Below are 26031 nucleotides of genomic sequence, written 5' to 3' on the forward strand. Positions count from 1 at the left end.
TTGGCCCACGATTTTTAAGGATGCTAAGAAATTTGTCCAGGCATGCGATAATTGCCAAAGGATGGGCCACCCTGGCCAATCTGATGAGATTCCCCTACATCCAAAACGGGTGATAGAACCCTTTGAGCATTGGGTGTTAGATTTCGTTGGGCCGATCAACCCATCATCCAATCAGAAATCATGTATATTGGTTGCAAAAAAATATGTGACTAAATGGGTGGAGGCAGTAGAGTTACCAAGAGCAACAGAGGAAATAGTGATTAATTTTCTTTTTGAAATTTTTGTTTGGTATGGCTTACCCAGAGAAGTAATTACTGATGGGGGGCACAATTTTTAGGCCACAAGATCACTGCTACACTAAAGAATCATCACATTATGCACATAATTACCTCTCCGTATCACTTGTAGGCGAACGGGCAGGTGGAGAGTACGAACAAAGTAATTGAAGCTATTATAATGAAGGCAATCTCATCGCACAGACGAGACTGGGCTACTCAACTTCCAGAGGCCTTGTGGGCATATCACACGACTTGGAAAAACACTACTGGACACTCCATATCAGTCGGTATTTGGTAAGGAACATATTTTCCCCATAGAATTTGAGATACAAACAATAAGGATAGCCCAGAAGGTGGGATTGGATTTAACTGAAGCCCAGATTAACAGACTACAACAAATAAATGAATTAGATGAAATTTGACTATTGGCTCTACAACATACTGCACTCATTCAACAACAAAGATCCAAATGGCATGATTCCCTGATTAAGAAAAAGAGATTTTGTGTGGGTGACTGGGCACTTCTTTACAATTACAGGTTTCAAGACTTCCCTGGTAAACTGTAGACTAGGTGGTTAGGCCCCCATGAAATAAAGGAAGTGCATGACAATGGCACTCTTACATTTGCCACCATTGATGGGTCTGGTTTTTCCTTTAAAGAAAATGGGCATCAGGTGGGCCTCTACCAAAAACCACTTACAAAAGAATCTTTTTACCAGCAGATACGCGAGGACTCCACCATGCAAGTTCTAACTGCAGAAGGCAATCCTTTGGTAGCTTCATTTTTGTAAAATCTGTGTATATGATTTCTAATTTGATTTTCTATGTTTTTTCTTTGTTTGTCTGCTGTTCCAACCTTGGAACAACACTTTTCTGCATTTTTGTTGTTCCAACTTTGGAACAACACTTTTCTGCATCTTTGTTGTTCCAACTTTGGAACAATACTTTTCTGTGTTTTTGTTGTTCCAACTTTGGAACAACACTTTTCTGCGTTTTTGTTGTTCCAACTTTGGAACAACACTTTTCTACATCTTTTCCGTTCCAACTTTGGAACAGTACTTTTCTACGTTTTGTTGTTCCAACTTTGGAACAACACTTTTCTGCATTTTTTCTGTTCCAACATTGAAACAACACTTTTCTGTGTTTTTGCTATTCCAACTTTGAAACAACACTTTTCTGTGTTTTTGCTATTCCAGCTTTGGAACATCACTTTTCTGTGTCTTTGTTGTTCCAACTTTGGAACAACACTTTTCTGCATCTTTATTGTTCCAACTTTGGAACAACACTTTTCTACATTTTTGTTGTTCCATCTTTGGAACAACACTTTTCTGCATTTTTGCTGTTCCATCTTTGGAACAACACTTTTCTGCGTTTTTGTTGTTCCAACTTTGGAACAACACTTTTATGAATTTTTGTTGTTCCAACTTTGGAATAACACTTTTCTACGTTTTTGTTGTTCCAACTTTGGAACAACACTTTTTGGGTCTTTGCTGTTCCAACTATGGAACAACACCTTTTTTTGTTTTTTTTGCATCTTTGTTGTTCCAACTTTGGAACAACACTTTTTGCATGTTTGTTGTTCCAACTTTAAAACAACACTTTTTGCGTGTTTGCTATTCCAACTTTCGAACAACACTTTTTGCGAGTTGCTATTCAAACTTTTGAACAGTTGTTGTTCCAACTTTTGAACAGATGTTGTTCCAACTTTGGAACAACAGCTTTTGTTGTTTGTTGTTCAAACTTTTTAACAGTTGCTGTTCCATCTTTGGAACAACATTTTTACTTCTTGTGAAGTTTTGTGTTTTCTAAACAACACCCTTTTCCTTGCATTATTTTGTTGTTGAACATCAACTCCTTCCTCTTGCAGGATTATTTCTAGCTCATCTCAGCCCCATTTTTCTAATTCCCTTTCATGGCATGAAGTACAATACTTTTACGAGGAAAAGAATTATGGATTCTATTGAAGCAGGTGAATACCCTTAACATTATGATCTTTAACAAGACAACTTCTTGATGATAGATTTTTTTTTCTTAAACAAAAGGGACACAATTATTTATATATTACTTTAATGTATTAATTTTTGTTGTATATGATACTGATTGATCATCTTTACCATGTTGGTTCCACTGCTCCTGGTTATAATCCTCTTTGTCTATTATAAATGAGATTATGGGTATATTTTTTTTCTATTGACATGTTCAACTTCTTCCATCATTTCTGCTCTCAAGGAGTACTAAGCCTCCCTCTAATTATCATAAAAATGTTTAATAACAACAAAATTTTTCCTACAGATAGAGGATAGGGGGTCTCATTAAAAGCCATCCTACCATGTTCATAAGGATGTAGCGACGTGACATTCCCACTATGGCCACCACACCAGGGCTATGATCCATTGTATGGATAAAATATCCTTAGAACAGGAGGTCTCATCACGAGCCAAACTTATCACTTTTGCTACTTCCCAGTGAATGGTAGTGTGGTCATCTGGTTACCATGCCAGCACACTGATCTCTTTTGTAGACACAACAATGGAATTCTCCAACTATAAATTGAGGATCCTGGCTCATATGGGTTAAAAAGCAACTCTGTTGAGGCTATGGATGCCTGCTAGTAGCAGAAGCTCTACTTATGGTATTAAAGTTCTATTTTCAACATCAATAATTATTACAATACCCTCTTCATACTTTTCTTTTTATCAGAGAGATTATTTCCCTAATTTCTCCCTACTTTTAACCTTTATGCATAAGTTAATGTTTTTAATCAATCATATCATTTTCAGCCGGAATATCATCAGCAAAGCATCTTTTCCTTTCATATTTCTGTCCTTTTTTCTTACCGCATAACCTATCATCAACCAAAGCATCTTATCTCTTATCAATAACCATCATTACACACCTCGCTTTCATTATACCCATACCTTTTACATTCCTTTCATTAATATATGTACTCTACCTCATTTACTGTCGTATCTTTCACCCTTGTACTTTGCCATCAGAACAACATTTCCCCATCCATTCGGTCGTAGGCAACCTCTCATTTTGAAGGAGGGAGAGGACCTCCATTACACTTGCGCATGCGTTGTAGTTGTTTTATTGGACTTCATAGGTTCATATGATATTCTATGATCACACGACATGTGGAAAAACAATAGTCCTCAAATTAATAATATTAACTCTCATAGAGATATCGTTTAACATTGTAAAACTTAGCTATTACAACTACTTGTTGTTTTATCTCTTTGTTCCTATTTTTTGCTGTTTGCTAAACATAAAAGGCTGATGACACGAGGGTGTGATTAAAATTTTAGGGCCCATACATAAGGAAATTGTGCAGAAAGGAACAACATATTTCCTCTCCATTAAGGAAAGGTCCCTGATTGCATCCAAAATGAGATGGATGATCTCAACTAACATTGTTAAGGAAAGAGAACCATTTAATTATGGGAATTTCAAAGCTGTTGCGAGCCGGTTGATCATATACAACAATATTATCTTGAGGGAAGTGCCTTATTGGTTGGGATGTCGATTTAGGAGTCCCATTATTTGGTATCCTCCTGAAGGGTATCAGTCTAACTATGAGTTTCCTGAAGGACACAAAAAGGCAGCCTTTGCAATTCTGGCACAACATCACGGTTTTAGGCCTGATAAAGAAACCTTCTTTCCAGCTTACTTCTTAACTACATTACATAGGAACTATTCGTTTTTCATGAGGACATGAAACAAGGTAAGCAGCGAAGTATGTTGAGACGTGCAATAGGTACGTATTTACTCTTGATTACACTGTCTTTTTCCTCTTTTCTTATCCATTTTGTGCCATGATATAATAAAATATTGATAGGATTTTGATAAGGGATGAATGAAACTACTCTTGATACGATTTATGACCTTCCAAACTAAGTCTCATTGCTTTTATGTAGAAAAACAACAAATGGAACAACTGTTGTTCCAAAGTCGGAACAACAAAAGCTAAGCAAGGGAAATGAGGCACGTCATGTGTTGTCGAACCAAGGAATGAATCAAGAGGATCAGCGCAAGATGAAGGAATTTTCTAAAGATAGCATTTAGTTGCGAATCCTTCACGATCTCCTAATCCTGAGGGATCACTTTTATCTTTTTCCTTTTGTCTATAAAAGGGAAAACTGAACGAAGAAAGGGATCTCTCGCCTTTTACTTCAATTGTAATTTTAATTTACAGAAGCGTGATTCTGAAGAACGAGATCGTATTCTAATGACAAGTGAATTTGAGGATTAATATATAACTTGCGTTGCTGTTCATTCGGATATTTTGAAGTAGCTAAGCATTATTCATTGGTGGCTAGGGCCTAGTCTCTGGTGGATCTTACTGTTGTTCCTTGTTTTATACTTTTCCGTTTCCTACAAGTTTATTCTGCTTTACAAATTTGCAGTTGATTTACTTTCATTAATTCGGATTTCGGGTATTCATTTCATTAATGTGCAATTCTAATTGGTTTTATTTATTCATGTCATGGATTGAATTAGTCATCAGTTAAAGAATCATTTCTAGTTAATTAAAGGAAAGAGTGTTATTGATTAGATCAAATGCTTTCCTTCTATCCAGTAGTTTAAGTCCAACTGAAAGAGCTTAGCTAATGCTACAGTGCTCTCGATTGATTATCATTTGAATTGGTTGATTAATATTGAATTATGGTTTTTTTATTAGATTGAGTCGTGATGCTTAGATGAATTACTTCCCTCAAAGTTACAAGCTTGATCTTTATGATTGCATCTGTTTACTCTTGTATTGAATTTAATAAATTATTTTAAAGCATTACTCTCTGGATTTATAGCTTACACATATTGTGTATACTCTTGGAACAAAAGGACTTATGCAACTTGATAATTAATGTGAGGTAATTAGGAGTTCTAAAAGACACCTTTTAGCACCAACACTCTTATACATTTATGTCTTTACAATAGCGAAAGAAAAACCCTCTGTCGCAATAATTGATAAATGCAATTTGAGCCAGGAACTCTTCCATGGCCCTTAAACAACATATTAACGCAACCCAAATTAAGACCCTAGACCAAAATGTCATATATCTTAAACTATGTGCCTATAAGATAGCACCTGTGTCAGATATCTAAGGTTGGGAGACAAAATTTCAGAAACCCCACTTAGTCCAGCCTACACAATACCGAATACAAGGAAAAGGTGTAAGTCTAGTGGCATAGGGAGGAAACTATTCTGGAACAGCTCTCATAAATTAACTAGAGAAGTGATTACAGGATTTTGGAGAATTCCTTCCCTTACGACCCTGGCCTTTCTCTACCATTAAATGAGTCCATCGACATAGCTTGTCAGAGCAGGGCAACCCTCCGGAGAGTAAACGCACGCAATGCAAATGAAAATGGGAAATAGTCAAATAAACCAAAAATTCTTTAACATCAATAAATGTTAACACTGATTGTGAGGTCACAGAAATAATTAACTTTGTACAACAAGGTTTTCGAGTTGCATCTAGACACGAAGAGGTCAGCAGAACCAAAACCCTTGCAGACGAGGACAAGGTAAGTATGCAACACCCAAATTCATGGAGCCACTAAGCTACATCACAACCTGAGCGTGTTTGGTGGAGAAATCACACCAAAAACCAGTGAAAAAACTCACCCCATGGATCAACGGGTTGTCAAGTTGCAGAGTGTTAGGTGGCAGTGAGCAAGCCGAAAATGGGCAGACTGAAACCCCGTGGTACTGCTGCCCAAACACTAACTAACCACTGATGAATCTTCGTGATTGTGTCCAGTCTTGAAGGATCCACGGTCGCAAAATTCTTAAGTGTCCATGGAGGTGCGGAATAGTTGTGAACCATCGCCGCCTCAAGAACCTTCAAGAGTTATGTCTATGGTGGGGTTAAGTGTGAAGGGTGCAATATGTTAATTAACTGGTGTATAGACCTTTCCTCGATGACATTAAACTAAGAATGTAAACCAAACATGTATTGCATTAATATAACACCATCATGTCATATCTTTTGAGAAGGATTACTATATATAAGTGTTGTTGTTGTTGTTGTTGTTTATCCAATGACTTAATCATGTCTTCATTATGTTAGAATTAATTTTTTTGTTATTAATATTTTATTGGTTAATATCAACATTACTTTATTATTTCTAAATGTAGCATTACATGACAACATCTCTCCCATAGTGGGTTGTAGAGTTCCTCTCGTGGCAACAATAATGTAGATTCACATTTTACTTTTTATGGAAGAGATGTTGTCCACTCTTATCTTGTCTTGTTATGTAAACATTTTGATTTAGTAAAGAATAAAATATAATTATTAATATAATTATTAATTAAAACATTTTTACTTGGTAAAATTACATAAAAATAAAATAAAATTAATAACTATGATTATAATTATAACTAATTATAATTAATGATTAAATTAACCTAGATCCATCTAAACTTCATATCTATCAACCCCCAAAAGAATCAAATATGAGATTCAAGCTTCTTTTAGAGTGAAAATAGATTTGATCTTCGTTGGCCCTTGATAGCTCAAGCATTAAAATGAATGTAGACTCATTTATTTAAAATTAACAATTGATACATTTATTTAATAATTAATATTTTACATTTTTCTCAAAGACTATGTAAAAAATGTTTACTTCATTAATATAGAAGCAAGTTTTTCTTCTTACCATGGATATTCTTTCACATTTATTTTATTTTTTTATAAAAATTTGTGCAATAGTTATATATATATATATATATATATATATATATATATATATATAGTTAGTATATTATTGTTTTCAATATTTGTGTGGATATGTATTTGTATTTTAGAATATGTCATCTATAATTCTAATTTAATTAAGAATAATTATCGGGTTAATGGTAGATACTTAACCTCCATGGAATATGTTGGAATATTCATTGTAGTATTCAGAGATAAAGGGTTATTATTTATCTCGTGGTTAGTTATGTTATGTTTATTAATTTATTTCAACTCTAATTTATTAGAGGAAATTCCATATCAACACATATCATAGTTGGCATGTGGTATTGATAAGCCATAATACTCGCTTATGGTATTGTGAAAAAACCTAGTTACAAGTTAAGAATTCTCATTTAAAATTCCTCATGGTACAGTGAAAATAAAGTCATATACAATTTTTATTTATTTATTTATAGAAAAGTAATTTAAAATAAATTGATAATTTAGGTTTTTTTTTTTTTTTTTTCTTTCTTTTTTAATTTGAGCAATATGAGTCACATATCATAAGATAATATTTTCGTATTTATCAAATATTGATGTTATCACCATTTAATTTATATGCTATGCTAATTTAATATTACTTTTCTTTAATAATAAGTGGTATTTATTTTAAAATATTTTACCAAATCTATATATTATCTTTCCTTTAAAATATAGTGCTTAGGTCGGTGTTACAATGAAAATTATTAAATCAAACAATTTTATTTAAATAGTTATATAGATAATATTTCTTTCTTATGTGCTACTGTTTTAAAAATTATGAGGTCAATCATTAAGACTTAATTATAATGTTTTGCAATAATCAAAATATTTTTTATAATATTAATTGTATATGTATTATATATAGTTTAGTGTTGTTGATGAGTGAAGGTAAGGTTGAGTAAAAAGTAAAATATTTATATCTTTAAAATTATATAATTGTGAACGGTTTCTTATTTCAACTTAAGGTGGACGATGTTCTATTGATTTTATTTATTTATTTATTAATTAAGGGCTTAGTGTGTTACAAAGTTTGTTAGGTTGCATTGATTTTTAATAAATTTAAAAAATTAGATTCTCCCCACCCATGAATGTCCTAGGGATTTGACATTATTCCAATTCTAATAGGTTCATATTTTAAAACGAGGGGAAAATTAATATATAAGTAAATTTTATTTAGCAAAATGGTCCATTTTACAATAAGATGTGTAATTCCTTATTTTTTTTTAAGTCAAATTGAATTTTTATCACCCCGCAGATTTCCTAGGAATTTGAGATGATTCTAATTCTAATAAGTTCCTATTCTAATAAGATGGAGAAATTAATATATAAGAAAATTTTATTTAGCAAAATGGTCTATTTTACAATAAGATGTGTAATTCCTTTTTTTTTTTTTTATCTCAAGTTAAACTTGACTCTTAATGTTTTTATACATGGTTAATAAGGTAAATGTGTGCATTGGCAGGGCATTCTTCCTGTTGCAATAATTTTTTTTTTTGTTATATTTATCAAGCCTTCGGCCATATCAACAACATTAATATTTTTAATGTGATTGTACTAGTTATGTATATGATTGAAAATAGACTAACTTTAGGTCTACCAAATGTCTAGAGAGATCAAAAATCTTTACTCTAAAAGAGGTTTTCATCTCAAGAAATTTGATCGATGTTGGTGCTTCGAAGACCCAGAGTTAAGATAGTTGTAATATAATTAATTTTTTCAAGAGAATTCTTCCAATAAATCACATTCTGATTTTTCAAGTCGACGCATTTTCAACCGCTAAGTGTGGTTATCATCTAAGTCTTGATGATAAAACACACTTAGTGGTTCAAAACACATCGACCCAAAAAAATTGAATGTGATTTATGAGAAGAATTCTCTTGAAAAAATGTTCTGAATCACAAGAGTTTTCATTCTAAGAATATAATTATCAATTTTATATTTTCTATTTTATTTTTCTTTGTAAATGCCTCCTCCCACATTTACCCCTTTTACAAGCTCTCAAAGGTAAACATGAGATGAGTGTTAATATGATATGACCCAACCTCCAAGTTCTAGTTATGGAAGTGGGGCCTACAATCCAACAACTTACAACCATCCCTCAAGGGCTACATACCACTCAAGACATTCAACATCAACACCGCCATTCATGTGCAATGAACTGTACAAAAAGGGGAAGATATGGGTTTGTTTTCTACAAAAGAATTTCCTACAAAACATTGAGCAATTGTGCAGACAGAACAATTCCCGCAGCACACCAACAGTTTCCTGGAAATACAGACAAAACATTAGCTTGAAATTAATTCGATAAAGTACTTATAATTTATTATTGGTTAAGATCATGAACTATGTAATCATGTTTATAACATGTCATGTTTCATTTATACATGAATTATGTAATTCTAAGGTGGGTTATCATTTCGAAGATAGTGGCAATCCTCATCAAAGGATTGCATCGTAGGGAGGTAAGATCGGTAAGGTATAGTTGTTGATAGGACGCTTAAAGTGAAAGGTAATGATGCTTTAATCTTTTTAAAAAATTGCATGAACTTATGCCTATGTACCCTTTGCGAAAACACACGACCATGACCGTTACGTCATAAATGGAGTTCCATGACCACCTATCATAATGTTGACACATACTTTGGTGATATTTCCGATATCCATTCCGCAGGTTGGATAATGATGTTAATCATGATCACGATCAACATATTTTTTAAAAAATTGCCATACTTCCCTAATACTTCCAAAATTAAAATCCCATTTTCGATTTTTGCAAAGGCTTGGAGGCATCACTGTAATCCAAATTAGCTATGTTTCTTCTACTCCTAACCATGTCTAAACTATGTGCCCCTATTCGGTTTGAACCGAAAGGCCCTGCACCTTTAGATGTTGATCCTAGAAGAAAATATAGGATGGAAAAGGTAGGGTGGTTGCCCCTGTTTCAGAAATTCTGTGGGCACAATTCGAAAGTGACAAAATACTTCAATATTAACCTTAATGGAGAAAAAGCACAGGCGGGAAATGTCCAATTTCAGTTGATGAAGGAGATGGTGACTTGAGCCTGCGGTATTCCACAGGAGGGAGAATGTTGGTTTAAAAATCGACGGTTTGAAAAAGGAAGTTGTGCGCCCTTCCTCTAGAAAGAACACACAAACCCCGATTAGAGTAAAGGCATCCCACAACAATACCTCCAGACTAAGTATTGGCACCTACTATTTTTCTTATAAAAATATATAACTTGTGAAGGTTGTTTTTGGCTTGCATTTTTGTTTCATATTCACCTTCTCGGGCACTTCCGTGATAGGCCTTTAAATCTTCCTGATTTCTTGAGGATGTCTTTGATGAAAATATCTACTCCTGCTAAGGATAAATCCACCCACATAGAGGAAAACCTCTATCACCATGCGTTAATAAGAATTATCCTGACCAAGGTTCTGAGGAAGAAAAATAAAACATGGGATGATTTCCTATCAGAAAATCATTTCGTGGAAAATGAGAAGGACTATAGTCCTTCTGAAGTTAAGGAAGGAAAGCCATATTAAAAGCCAAAGGAAAAAGCCACGAACCCAAGCTATATTGATAAAGGAGACTCAGAAGGATGGAGAGGTAGTGATGACTAGAGAACTCATAAGGATGAAGCCTAAAATGGAAAACTCTTCTACCCCTACTAAAAGAGTTACAAGGAGCGAGGTTGAAAAGGAGGACACAAAGGAAATCGCAGCAGAAAGTAGACCTAATAAGAAGAAAAAGAAGCCATGAAGCTTGGAAAAAGGGAAGGAGAAGCTAGTTTCGACTGAATTTATTGACAGAAAAGCAGTGTCCTTCCAATATCCACCACTACAGAAAAGTAGAGATAAGACAGTAAAAGACCACCAAGGGCAGGAGGAGCCTAGTTTGCCTTAGTCCTCCTCTGGAGTGGAACGTGAATGAAACTTTGAAAGAAAACAATTTACACATGCAGAAAGAGCACGACGAATGGAATCAAAAGACAACCCTAATCAAGAAGAAGATACAAAGCTAGATTGATCACCTGAAGAATGAGAATGAAACATATGGAAGCCAGATTTAGGTAGAATCGAGTAGGACCCAATGGGACTATTTGGCTGCAGTAGCTGCAGCACAGGACAAGGATTGATATTTTTCTTTAGAGGCTGCATAATTTCTCTTACATAGGGGACATGCAAGAAGTTAAGCATGGGGAAATGTTGAGTTCGAGTTTTGCTCAATTTTCACAGCCTTCCAAGACCTTGTTTTCCCATTTTTGAACTCTATTTGACCCCTAGTTATACCTATTTTGATCATATTATCTACATTTTGGCCAAAAAGGTACTATGTGCTTAAGGTATGCAAATTAACTTAAAAAGTTTCATTTTATCTTACTCTTAAGTAGTTCCTTAAGCTAATTATTTCCTTATTGAAATTATCGAGTCAACTTATCAAAGCCGTATGTAGATTTGAAGTAGCTCTAGAATTTCCTGTAAACAGTTTCCAGTCGTGATTTTCCTGCAGAAGCTCTACAATTTACTGCAAGTGTGGATTTCCTGCAACTGTCAGGATTTCCTACAACTGTCCATATTTCCTGCAACAAAATCGGTGGCTTTCTACGTTGCACATAATCTCATAACCAATGGGAACATGGGTTTTGTGCAGAAATCCACATACATGGAAGTTGTCTTATTGGATGCTCCAGATTTATCATCAAAACCACCCAAATCTCCAATCCCCTTCTCATTGTTCACATGAGGAATAGCTCCAGCAGATGTAGTGAAATAGTTTGATCCATTCTTTTAGTCATGAATCAAACTCAGATGAGCTATTTTTGATATTATGTACCTGTAATAATAGTAAATAGTTTAGCAAGTAGTTTTTTCTTGTTTAGGAAAATCACATGCCTCCAAACTTGTATAAATATTATTACATTGTATGTGTAAGGAGGATTGGTTGGCTGATCAGCTCATCAGACTGTACAATATTGTGATCTTTTCCATATTAATACAATTTATATGTTTTGTTCATTCTACTCAGTAAATCCTTTTAATATTGAAGGGGTTGTGAGTAAGGGGGGGTCCCCTTTAGTCACAACCCCATTTGTAGTACTATTGTATTCCTTTAATTATGTTTATACAATGATATTGTTGTTGCACAGCTAGTGTTCTCTTTTCTAATTCAACAACGTATATTAATTGATTTATGGTTAAAATTTATGTGATTCATTTAATCGGTTTCAGCTTTCCATTGTCTAATTGATTTCTTTTGGTTGTGTGTTTGATCTCTTATCTTTTCTTATCAACATCAGTAACAACCTTTGTCGCCAAGTGTTGATGTAGAAAAGAGGCGTTAGTGTTGCATATACGTGACTGATTTAATTAGGAAGAACATGAGCTACCAAGCCTGCATATATTTTGCACGACATATAACAAGTTTACTTACCTTTGGTTGATAATTTATGTTGGTAAATTATAAGTCTATAATTTAACTGAACATTTTGGCATTGTTGTTGGGGAGTGGCTAAGGGATGATACTCAAAGTGTTTTAGTATGATTTCTGTTGTTTAAGATTTCAGGATTGGGGGAGTCAAATTCATAAGATGTAGGCTAAAGCCTAAGCACCTGCAAAGTTCAAAATTCACCAAAGCCATGTACTGATTTCTTGGTTATTGGGTTGTGTTATATTCTTTCCACAACTAGCCCATGTAGTTAACCGGGGTATTAGAAAAGGGGTGGAGCTCCCCCTTCGTTTTGTCGATTGCGTAGAAGGGGGAGTCATAGGGGGTTTGAGGGGTGTAGGTAACCCCACTCTATGGGGTCCAAGGCAGCGCCCCAGAAAATTTTGGTTTTGGACACTACATTAGGTTGGGCAGACCTACCTATGGTTTTGTGCATATTTCTCGCACATGGTTTTGGACGCGATGGTTTTCGGTCCATGGTATTGGATGCTTCGACATGTATAAATATGTATTATAACATTGAAAGGAAAATAATGTAAAATCAAGCTGGTAGTCCTAGTTTTGGGATCCTGGGGAAAATATCTGTATGTATGTGTTTTATGTGTTATACTCTCTCATTGTTTATTTTCTGTGTTTGATAATTCGTATGCAGGTAATTTATGTATGGGGTTAAAACCTACATTTGGTATCAGAGCTATTTTGGCTTCAAGGGGATGCCTTTGTTGCTGAGGGGTTTCGCTCGAGCTTGTGGTAGACCCTATTCAGCGGGAGATCTGCGGGATCGATTCTGGAGTTGAAAGAAGATGGTGAGCAGTGGAAAGATAGAGATCGAGAAATTTAATGGTCAGAGTTTTGAGTTATGGAAACTCAAGATGGAGGATCTGTTGGTGGATAATGATTAGTGGATCGTGGTAGATCCAGGTACTAAACAAACGAGAGTGTCCAATGATGAATGGAAGAAGTTGGATTGGAAGGCAAAGAACACAATACGATTATGTGTGTCAGATTCAGTATTGTTGAAAGTATCAAGGGAAGCTATGGTGAAGGCTTTGTGGGACATGTTAGGGAATTTATACCAATCTAAGTCTCTGGTGAATTAATTGTTCCTACGGAAAACGTTGTATAACCTGAGGATGAAAGATGGAGACTCGATGACAAAGCATTTGAACGCATTTAATACTATGGTAAGTCAGATATCATCTATTGATATTAAAATTTCAGATGAAGATAAGTGCATCAATTTGTTGTGTTCTCTACCAGATTCATGGGATAGTCTGGTTATTGCAATAGGTAGTAATGCAACTGTCTTGCATTTTGATGAAATAGTCTCATCCTTGCTGACGGAGGAAATGAGACGAAAAAATATGGAGAGCCAAAATGGTGATGCCTTGCTTGTACGAGGATAGTCTAAGAACAGAAACAAAAATAAGTCATCGAGTGGGAGGTCTAAATCTAGAGGGAGATCTAAATCTACAAGAAAACCTGTAAAGGTGGTGTGCTAGAAATGCAGAAAGGAAGGGCACTACAAAAGAGACTTTAAATCTAAAGCTCTTGATAAAGGAAAGGGATTTGATGATGCTCCTTCTGTAGAGGTGAAAACCACCTCAGATGAAGGTGGGGATGTATTCTTGGCTTCTTCAAGTACACACGTAGATCACAAGGCATGGTTGATTGACTCAGGTGCATCCTTTCACTTCACTCCCCATAGAGAGTGGTTCTGCGAGTATGAGAAATATGATGGTGGTGATGTCTTCTTGGGGGATGATAGGAAGGCTAGAATCATTGGTCGTGGAAGAATAAAGTTGAAGTTGCAAGGTGGAAGGGTTAAAACACTTCTCAGTGTTCTACATATTCCTATGTTAGCCAGAAATATGATTTCTGTAAGCAAGATAGATGATGCAGGTGTAAAAACTGTGTTCGAGAAGGATACATGCAATATGGTTTGGGGGGCACTGGTATTGATGCGGGGAGTTCGAATTGGAACTCTATACAAGTTGCAAGGTAGCACTATTGTTGATCGATGAAACATTTATGTGGTTCCTGAAAGTGGAGCAGAAAGTATAGTGGTCTCTGGAGAGAAGACCATGTTGTGGCATCAAAGGCTTGGACATATTGGAGAGAAGGGCCTTCAAATACTTCATGGTAAAGGTATGGTAGAAGGTATGAGTAATAGCTCTATGGATTTTGATTTCTGTGAAAATTGTGTATATGGGAAGCAAAATCAGGTGAGTTTCCCCTCTGGTGGTAAGAGGTCGAAACAAATATTAGAGCTTGTGCATAGTGATGTGTTTGGACCTGTGAAGGTTCCATCACTGGGTAAGTCTGTGTACTATGTATCCTTTATAGATGACTTCTCAAGGAATACATGGATATATTTCCTTAAGAATAAACCTGAAGTCTTTGACAGGTTTAAAGAATTTAAGGCTCTGGTGGAAAACGAGATAGAGAAGAAGATAAAGGTGCTGAGGACAAATAACAGTGGAGAGTTTTGTAGTAAGGAATTTGAAGAATTCTATAAGAAGTGTGGTATAGCACGACAAAAGAATACTCCATACACACCTGAGAAAAATGGAGTTGCAGAAAGAATGAACAAGACATTGATGGGAAAGGCAAGAAGCATGCTCAGTGGTGTCGGGTTAGGACAGGAATTCTGCAGAGGCAGTGGAGACAACACGTTACCTGGTCAATAGATCATCTTCATCAGCGTTGGAGGATAAGACTCCACAAGAGGTATGGACTGGTAAGAAACCATCTCTTTCACATCTGAGGGTATTTTGATGTGATGCATATGTACATGCTCCAAAGGAGAAACAAACCAATTTGGATAGTAAATCTGAAAAGTGTATCTTTATTGGGTATAAGGATGGTTTAAACAGTTATAAGCTTTGGAACCCAGTAACAAGGAAGGTTGTGTATAGTCGAGATGTGGTGTTTAGAGAGGTAAAAGATGTTATTAAACATGAAGTCCAACCAAAGGAACCTAAGAAGATAGAGTTTGAGCTAAAGGAGGAGGAATCAGACTCTACAATAGAGGAGGAATTAGAAGATGAAGAGGCACGAACTCCGGATGTGAGAAAATTAGTTCAAGAATGAAGGCGTCCAAACAGGTATAGTGCATCTGATTTCTGTTCAAATTTTGTTTTATCTATTACTGATGATGATCCCAGAACTATGAAGGAAGTAGTAGATTCAGAGGATGGAAAACTCTGGAAAGAGGCCATGGTTGATGAAATGGCACCTTTGCACAAAAATGAGGCTTGAGATCTGGTGGAGTTGTTGGCTAGAAGGAAACCCATTGGCAGAAAATGGGTGTTCAAGAAGAAGACAAATGTAGAAGGAAAGGTGGAGAAATACAAAGCTCGATTGGTAGCAAAAGGTTATTCCCGGGTGTCGTGAATTGATTTTGGTGATATTTTTTCTCCTGTTGCCAAGGTAACTTCTATTAGATTACTTTTATCTGTTATTGCTGCTTTTGATTTTGAGGTAGAATAGATGGATGTAAAGACATCATTCCTTCACGGGGATTTGGAAGAGGAGATCTACATGAAGAAACTTGAAGGCTTTGTGGTGAAGGGTAAGAAAGAACTAGTATGCAAGTTAAAGAAGTCTCTGTATGGGTTAAAACAGTCACTAAGGATGTGGTATCAGAAATTTGATACATTTATATGGGGGCTTGACTTCACCAGAAGTAAATCAGATCACTGTGTGTATTTTAAATTAATTGGTGACCGTGTTATTTATATGTTCTTGTATGTAGATGATATGTTGTTGGTTGGAAACGACAAAGAAATTATTTAGGATTTGAAGACCCATTTGTCCTCCAAATTCGACATGAAATATCTTGGTGCTGCAAGCTATATTTTGCGCATGGAAATCAAAAGAGATCGAACAAAGAAGAAGCTTTGGTTAAACCAGAGGAAGTATGTCGAGACAATATTGCAGAGGTTTAATATGCATGATAGTAAACTGGTGAAGGTTCCTATTCATGTAGGTGTAAAGTTATCTGTTGAACAATGTCCCAAGACACAAGAAGAGGAAGAGGACATGTCTCGTGTTCCATATGCAAGTGCAGTCGGTAGCATTATGTATGCGATGGTCTGTACTAGACTAGACATTACACATGCAGTGGGAGTATTGATCAGGTTTATGTCAAAAACAGGGAAGGAGCACTTGATAGCAGTGAAGCAGGTTTTCAGGTATTTCCATGGCACTAGCGATTATGGTTTGTACTACCAAGGAGGACCAAGATTGAACAGAGTGTTGGATATTCGTGGCTTTGTTGATGCAGATTGGGCTGGAGATCTGGATCAGAGAAGATCTATAAGTGGGTATGTGTATAACCTATTTGGAGGTGCAATTAGTTGGATGAGTAAGAAACAATCTGTAGTGGCACTATCAACTACAGAGGCAGAATACATGGCAGCCACTCATGCAAGAAAGGAAGCAGTTTGGTTCAAGAGATTGTGTTCAAGTATGGGGTTAGTATAGGGAGCTATAAGGATAGACTGTGACAACCAAAGTGAAATTTTCTTGTCAAAGAACCCTGCATATCATTCAAAGAAAAATCACATTGATGTTTAGTATCACTTTGTCAGGGATATGATGGAAGACAAAATGGTGTTGCCGGTAAAGGTGGACACTTTGAAGAATATTGCCAATGCATTGGCAAAATCTGTGAGCTCTGAGAAGTTCTCTTGGTGTAGAGAAACAATGGGCATTGTAGGGCTGGATAAATTACTAAGCTCTCTTGTGGCCCCAAGTGGAAAGAAAACAACAAGTGGGAGAATGTTGGGTTGTGTTATATTCTTTCCACGACTAGCCCACATAGTTAACCAGGGTGTTAGAAGGGGGGCAGAGCTCCCCCTTCATTGCGTTGATTGTGTAGCGGGGGGGTCATAGGGGGTTCAAGGGGTGTAGGTAACCCAACTCTATGGGGTCTCGGGCAACGCCTCGGAAAATTTTGGTTTTGGACCCTATATTAGGTTGGGTTGACCTACCTATGGTTTTTTGAATGTTTTTTCACACATGGTTTTGGACGCGATGGATTTCGGTCCATGGTTTTGGATGCGATGGTTTTCGATCCATGGTATTGGATGCTTCGGCATGTATAAATATGTATTGTAACATTGAAAGGACAATAATGAAAAATGAAGCTGGTAGTCCCGATTTTGGGATCTAGGGGAAAATCTCTGTGTATATGTGTTTTATGTGTTTTTCTCTCGCATTGTTTATTTTATGTGTTTTAGAATTCGTATGAAGGTAATTTCTATACAGGGTTAAAACCTACATTGGTAAGTAGAAGCTTTTCAATTTGTTTGCATAATAGATAAATAGTGTCCAATATTTACAAATGTCTTTTGTGGTGGTGTGATCACCACTTCATTCACTAATAAACTGGCAAGAAAAAGGAAGTCTCCAAGAAACAAGGCAACAAAAGAAGAAGAATCTGAATAGGAGGTCTGTGGCCCTAAAGAAATCTTGTTCTTCAACCCTAAGCAGATCAATACTTCCACAACCAACTCTTTTGTTGAAAAATATTCTGTTGGTACCCATTTAGAACCTCCTCTTACAAGGAAGACAATATCTCTACTTAGTGGTTAACCTGAGAAGGAATTCCTTGTTAATCCTATCAACCAACCAGAGTTCTGGACCATTGACTTTGAAGAATTTGTAGTTTATAAGGGTCCTACTTTCTCTTAGATCGACATGGCTCATGAAAAAGCTATCTGTAATACAGATGGAGGCCACGTTGAAGAGGAGCTAGTCACATTTGAAATTATGATAAGAGACACTTCTGGAGCTACTCAGATGAAAAATATTCCTCCCTCATCCTTGCTCAGCTTTTGTGGTGTCTCTAGTGAACATCCTGATGCCTTCTTATTCGAATTCGATGTATTATGCTGGAGCTACGACTATTATTCCAATGCTTAGAAGTTGAAGTTTTTTCCTGCAAAATTAAAGGATGCAACTCTCAGGTGGTTTATGGGGATGGGCTCAAGCTGCATTGCAACCTTGGAAGAAATGAAGAAAGTATTTCTGAAGAAGTATCAAGATTATTGTAAAGCTAGGGATCTTAGGGAATAAATTTTTGGCATGACTCAGAAGTAAGGGGAGACGCTTGAAGACTTGGTGGAAAGATTTCAATATAATTTCCAGAGATCCAAGATGAACTAGCTGAGCAAAGAAACCTTGAGAACAATTTTTCTCAAGCAAATCAGACGAGAATATCTGGAGGTTTTGAACCTAGTGGGAGCAGGTGATGTATCAAAATTGAGCTATGATGATGTGTGTGAGTTGTGCAGAGGTTATTCACCAGGAAATTCTATGGTTGAAGGAGGGTCAAGAGACACTTCTTCCAGGATTGTCAAATCAGTTGCTGGAGCTAGAGTAAATAGTGCTAAAATGGATAACTTATTTGAAAATTTTAAGATTGATATTCTTAGCACTTTATCTTCACAATTGGATATTTTGCATGCTAAGAAGAAACAAGAGGATTTGGAAAAATACCTGGTCATATTCTGCTCCAAATGCAGGAAGAAACATGCTCTAAGGGAATGCCCTGCTCACATCATAGAGGTATGGCGAATTTGTGAAGCAGAGCATTCTACTGATCAATGTCCATCTCTTACTGATATTAAAGTAGCCTATGCAGCAGATCAGGAAGTTGTCAATGCACTCTATACAATGGCAACTCAACAAGCATGGAAACCACATCCTACAGGTATGTCACAGTCACATTTTCAATTTCCGTATGCTCAGAATCAAATGTGGAATATTCCAATGCCATCGAAACCATATCCTCCTCAACAACATTGGTAAGGGAAACTTTATTACCCCGTTGCACATAATTTTCCACCTCAGAACTTTTATCCACCACAGCTCATGCCACAACAAATGGTACAACCAGCAGCAGCAACTTCAGTTGCCTTCCCCACCAAATCAACCTTGTGCCACACAACTTCCTGCTCAGCCAATATCTAACCCTAATAATAAAACCATCCAATTTACTCAAAATATTGGAATGGTCACTTATCCCACTTTTCCTACTTATTTTATTGCCCCACATCCGCTGCAGGAAGTTTATGTTCCTTTACTGCAGGAATTTCCTGTGTTGCTATAGTAAATCAAACTACGATCTAGAAAAGCGGTGACTCATCCTGAAAGAATTGAAGAGGCTGTAGGGGAAGATGCTCTGGAACCACCTGAAGTAGAAAACATACCCAAACTAGCAAAAAAAATCACTGCAGGATCAAAAGAACGTTCCTCATCCCATACGGTCTAGCCTCCTTTTCCCAAGAGGTTGGAAATGAAAATAAAACAACACAAGTTTGATATTGTGTCTGAAATAAGAAATTTGTGCGTTAAAATCCCGTTACTGCAACCAATTAAGGATATCCCGATTTATGCAAAAACAGTGAGAGAAATATGTACCAAGAAGATAGGAATACAAAAGAAAGAACGCATGACAATTCAAGTAGCTAGAAAACTTGCAAGTCTTATGTCCACCATATTTGTTACTGAAAAATATGCAAATCCCAGAATCCCTATGGTTACCACCTTTATCAATGTGTATCCAATTAAAAAAACTTTAATTAATTTAGGTGTAGCCATCAATGTGATGACCATGGATACATTATCTCACATAGGATCATTTGGGTTACTACCTACTCCTACCATGTTAGGATTAGCAGGTAGGTATAAGGTAAAAACATAGGGGTTATTGGAAGATATTGTCATCTCATTGGATTCTTGGGAATACCCTGTAGACTTTTATGTGCTTCAACTTAAAACTAAGTTGGGAGGGCATCCTTTTATCTTCAAGAGGGTGTGGTTAGCCACAACAGATACCCACATAGGTTGTAGATCAGGGAATATGTCTATCACTCGCGGGGCTTAAACAAAGCATATCAATTTGTATCCCCCTGCTAAACCCCTCTTAAGATCAGAAAATACACAGTGGGTTGAAGAAGAAGAGAATGATTGAGAATGTGCCCAACCAGATTTAGTAATAGTGCAAGCCATGAGCCTTAAGGAAAACTTAGAAGAAAATTTTATAAATTGTTATATTTCTAATCCTGACTTTTCACAGCATCAAGAAGGGTAGACTAGTCATAATATATATAGCATTAATAACTTGCATAATTCTTATGAGCATAGTAAAGCGACTGAATTACATTCAGCCCTCTTATCTATATTTCCTGCATATTAAATGATTGAATTTGGAGCTAAGGTAGTTGAAATTTTTCATGAAAATACTCTTAATATTAATGTTGCCTTGACCCTTGAACAAGAAAAACAATTAATTCGGACATTAGAATAATTTTCAGATACATTTGCATGGGAATACATAGACATGAGAGGTATTCACCCAAATAATTTCATTCATCATATTTACATTTAGGGAGGTGCCAAACCTGTAAGACAACTGCAAAGAAGGATGAACCCTGCTTTAAGAGAAATTGTGAAAAGTGAATTGCAAAAATTATTAGATGTAGGGTTCATCTATCATATTTTAGATAGCCAATGGGGGTCCCCATTGGTTATTGTCCCTAAAAAGAATGGTAAATTGCGAGTGTGTATAGATTATAGGGAACTAAATAAAGCTACATTAAAAGACCACCTTGCCTTGCCTAAGTTTCCTTTTATAGACCAAGCATTGGACACTTTAGAAGAGAAGAAGTATTTCTCCTTCCTAGATGGATTCAATGAATACAATCAAATCAGGATATCTCTAGAGGACCAAGAGAAGACAACATTCACATGTTCCTGGGGTACCTATGCATATAAGGTACTACCATTTGGTTTATGTAACACACCATCCAAATTTCAAAGGGCGATACTTGGTATATTCTCTGATATTTTGCATGATTGTGTAGAGTTCTATATGGATGATTTTATATTAATAAGTATTACTTTCTAAGAAGATTTACATAATATTAGGAGAGCTCTACAGAGATGTAGAGAAACTAATATTTCATTGAGTAATGAAAAGTGTTTTATGATTATGACTGAGGACATTGTTTTGGGATATCATGTTTCTGCTCCAAGAATCAAAGTTGATCTGTTTAAAATCGAAGTAATTGTTAAAATGCCTCCACCAACCAATCAAAAGGGAGTGTGAAGTTTTCTTGGACATGCAGGCTACTACAGAAGGTTTGTTGAGAATTTTACAAAGGTAGTCTTGAAATAGTTTAAATTATTAACTAAATAATATGAATTTTATTGGAGTGAAGAATGTCAAGCTACTTTTGATACACTCAAAAAAAATATTTCTACAACACCTGTCATGAGAGGTCCAGATTGGAAATTTCCCTTTTAGATTTCCACTGATTCTTATGATTCAGCCATAGGAGCAGTATTGAGCCAAAAGGAAAATCTCATAATCTAAGCTATTTATTTTGATAGTAAAAATTTAACTCCTGCAGAGCTGAATTACACCATAACTAAGAAATAATTCCTTGTTGTAATTTATGTTATTAACAAGTTTAGACATTACATCACTGGGTGCGAATTTTTTGTACATACTGATCATTCTACTATTCTATATTTCATGAACAAACCATTCACTAATGGTAGGATTACTAGGTGCTTGTTGCTGCTTCAAGAATTTGACATCAAGGTATTGGACAGGCCAGGGAAGGAGAATCAGGTAGTTGACTTCTTGTCTAGGGTTAACCATCCTGGTGAGGATGTTCCTGTTAATGATAGCTTTCCCGATGAAAATCTATTTTCTATCTCTGTTAAAACACCTTGATTTGTAGATATGGCCAACTACCTTGCTGCAAAAAAGTTACCACCCTACTTTTCATCTAGTCAGAAAAAAATAATTATTAGGAAAAGTGCTAATTACTCTTGGATAACAGGAGACCTCTTTTTTAGTGGACGCGATTTGATTATTCACAGGTGTGTAATGGAGGATGAGATGTATGATATCTTCAGAGCTTGTCATGATGAACCTTGTGGAGGTCACTTTGCAGATAAGTGGCCAACCTATAAGATCCTCTGCTGAGGTTATTATTTGCCATGTCTTTTTAAATATGTCAGGTAGTATGTCTGAAAGTGTCATAGCTGCCAGAGAATAGGGTGGCCTGTTCAATTAGATGAAATTCCCTTGCAGCCAAAAGTCCTCATAGAACCATTTGAGATGTGGGATCTTCATTCTGTAGGTCCTATCAATCCTATGTCCAAAGGTAAGAAGTATATTTAAGTTTGTACTAAGTATGTGAAGAAGTGGGTAGAAGAAAGAGCACTACCTAGAGCAATATATGTATCTTTAATCTCAGGAAGTGAAGGACATTGATTAGTGGAATGCTCAGCTTCACAAATTCGACATGTCTATATACTATCTGTAGGACATTCCCTCAAGGCATGCTTCTTTCTTCATTTCGAACAAAACACGGCGAGGGATTTCTCCAATTCCTCTTTTTTCTAACATTTCTTCTTAGCCCGCAAAACATCTAATTGTGAAGATAAAGTGTTAATAATATCAGTTTTCAAGTATATTACCCATTTCAACTCTGGTTACTATAACTCCAACAACTGACTTGAAAAGCCTTGAAGAAGTATCTCTTTTTCATCCTCCAACTTCAGAATTTCCTCTTGAATATTGTCGACACAACTCACACACATCATCATAACTTGACTTTGATATGTCACATCCTCCCACTAAGTTCACAATCTCTGGAGATTCTAAACTGATTTCCCTAAGCAAACTTGTTCTCTTGGTTTCCTTGCTTAGTTGATTCATCTTGGATCTTTGCAGATTGTACTGAAATCTTACACAGTAAAAAATTGATAGATCCAAATTAGTTTCAAGATCCAACCAAATGAGAAGAAAGAAAAAGTTAGTTACATTAGTTGATGAGAAGGTATAGGCACTCTTAAAATAGGTGTAGAGCTTCAAAGGTAGATGTGGGATTCTACATAAGAATACCACTAGTGGTTACTAGATATCACTATTGGTTATTTAACACCATTAGTGGTTTCGGCATTAAGGTGTTCAGCCTTGAGACCCTATGTATAGGCCTCATTTTGATGTCGCAAAGGGAAAAAATTTATGATGTAATGGAAACTCTATAAAAAAAATCTCAAATCGTTTGGATATTTTGAAGTTTTTGTAAGGGAGTAATTTTGATGTTTGTATTGGGTTGTTAGTACTTCATTTCCATGTAATTTTGAAACCCATATTGTAAATCACATTTTGTTCAATATTAATACAATTACAAAATTTTTTCCTTGGAAAATCATGTTGTAAACCTCATGTTCAAATGGGATATTATCTAATTGTGAACAAAAGAGAATTCTAAATTTGTAAGATTGTTTTCTTTAATTTTTGTGGAATTTATCAATATTTCTCAGAGTATCCTTTTTATTTTGGTAAACTTTCACATGGGTTGGAATAAAATCCATAAATTCAAATTAATGTGTTTTTTCATACAATTTAATTCTTGATTGCTCAGTTGTCCTCTTTGATATCAGTAGGCTAAGAATGAATTCTTAATTTCTCACCTTAGTTTGGTGTAATCCATTCTTCACATTTTATAATTTCTCATCAAAAACCTATGTCAAACACAAGGCATATCAATGATCTAACCTGAAAACATGTGGAAATTATGTTCAATAATCTTCTTATAAGTTGGTAGTATTTCCATGCATCATTTTCCAACAAAAACAAAACTATAAAATAAGGAAATTTAAATCAAATTTAAATTGATGAAATATGTTATTTATATACTTATTTTTTCTTGTTAAAACCTTACACCAAAAGTCAAATTGCATGAATGCTTAAAACTGAAAAAATGTATAAATGTACTCGGTAGAATTAAATAAACATTAGTGATTTTGCACACATATTTTTCCTGCATAATATGAAACAAAAATAACAAATTAAGATTAGATTTAAATGTTCCTAGGTTCCACATTATAACACAACATAGTGTGACTTTTTCACCCCAACATCTCATGGCATCATTGTTAGGGAAAATTATAAAATATTCACTAGGTGAATCGAGAATTTTGTCAAATTTTTCACATGGATAGAATCTTAATTCATTAGATTTTCATTCCACATAGCGACTCCACTATCCTTATTATATGCATTTCTAGTATTAGTGATCATTTTCATCCTCACCACACAAGCCACAACAACAACTCACAATCCCAATCAACTTAGTGTCATATTATACATCACTACTCATCTTATTAGCTCAACACATAACCCTAGCTTCTACAAGGAGGAACACCTCGAGTAACCCAGACCCAAACCTAACACTTCCTTTTTTCCATCTTGAGCATTTTATGTACACATACAAAGAACAAAGTAAAAATATATAGATTGGACCCTCAGAGAATCACACAATCAATTCTACATCCCAACCTTTTCACGCCAACATTTCTCAACATGGTAATTCAATGATTATCCATACCAACACACCCTCCTTACAACAAATACATGAAAACCCTGAGTTACTCAATCCTCCTAAGTTGTTTGAAAGTCTCCTCCCATCCACACTCTACCTAACGTCAGAGACATCATTTTTTAGTACATTATGGTTAGGCAAGGCCAACCTCGCAACTAGTAAAACCAACCTAACCAACCATTAGCCTGTGTAGGTGCACGATATGTTCCCTTGGATTTTAATCTAATATTGCATAACATGCCTCAGCATTATTTGAATTTTTGTCCATAATTTCATGGTGAAAAATAATAATTGAATAATATAACAACACTTTCCAAGATTTCACTCATAACTTTATGGTGAAGGAAAAGGATATTTTCGTGAGGCTCTTCATACAAACCCTAGAAGAAGGTGTGAAATTGGTTTCGTACTCATTGCCCCAACTTTCCACACTCATGGGATGATATAGAGAGAAAATTTTGCACCCAATGGGGAAAGAAGAAATATTTTCAATACTAACTGAATTTTCAGCAGTTAAGAAGAAACCTTATGAGAATGTAGAGTTCACTAAAATATTTAAAAATATCTATAAGAAAATCCCAAATGAAATGAAGCCTATGATTATTTTGGTTATGTTGAATTATGCCATAGCCTTTGGACTAGATTTTTCTATCACGATGAGGGAAATAAGAGTTACAAACTTGGTGTACATGTAATCAGATATGGTTGAAATATAAGGAAACCTAACTGCTATTGTGGAGAGTAGAGATGAGAAATGTAGTGTTGAGAAAGATAAAGGTGAGAAATATAACAGAAAAATAAATTAAAATATGAACTTTACCACCCCACATATAATAAATATACATCAAAAGAAAACATTGAAGAAATGACTAGGCTCATAAGGAATTTTCCAATTACAATCACAAAACTTGAGTCAAAACAATCAAGAAAAATCCAAACACAACCACCTTGATTTACCACTTTCATTCGTAGGCCATCAAATCCTCAATAGATGCATTAGAAAAAGAGGCTTGAAGATAAACTAATGCAACACCCAGTTAGAAGGGATTTTAACCTCCAAGCAAATGATTTTTGAAATAATTTATCCAAGATGAAGATATAAATTTAGTAGGAGACGAGAAGCCCACTTTTTACATCATAGAAAATGATTGTAAAAACTC

The sequence above is a fragment of the Pinus tabuliformis genome, chromosome 4_2, assembly GCF_031772625.1.
Source record: "Pinus tabuliformis cultivar Carrire ecotype Pingquan chromosome 4_2, CPIR1, whole genome shotgun sequence".
NCBI lineage: Eukaryota > Viridiplantae > Streptophyta > Pinopsida > Pinales > Pinaceae > Pinus > Pinus tabuliformis.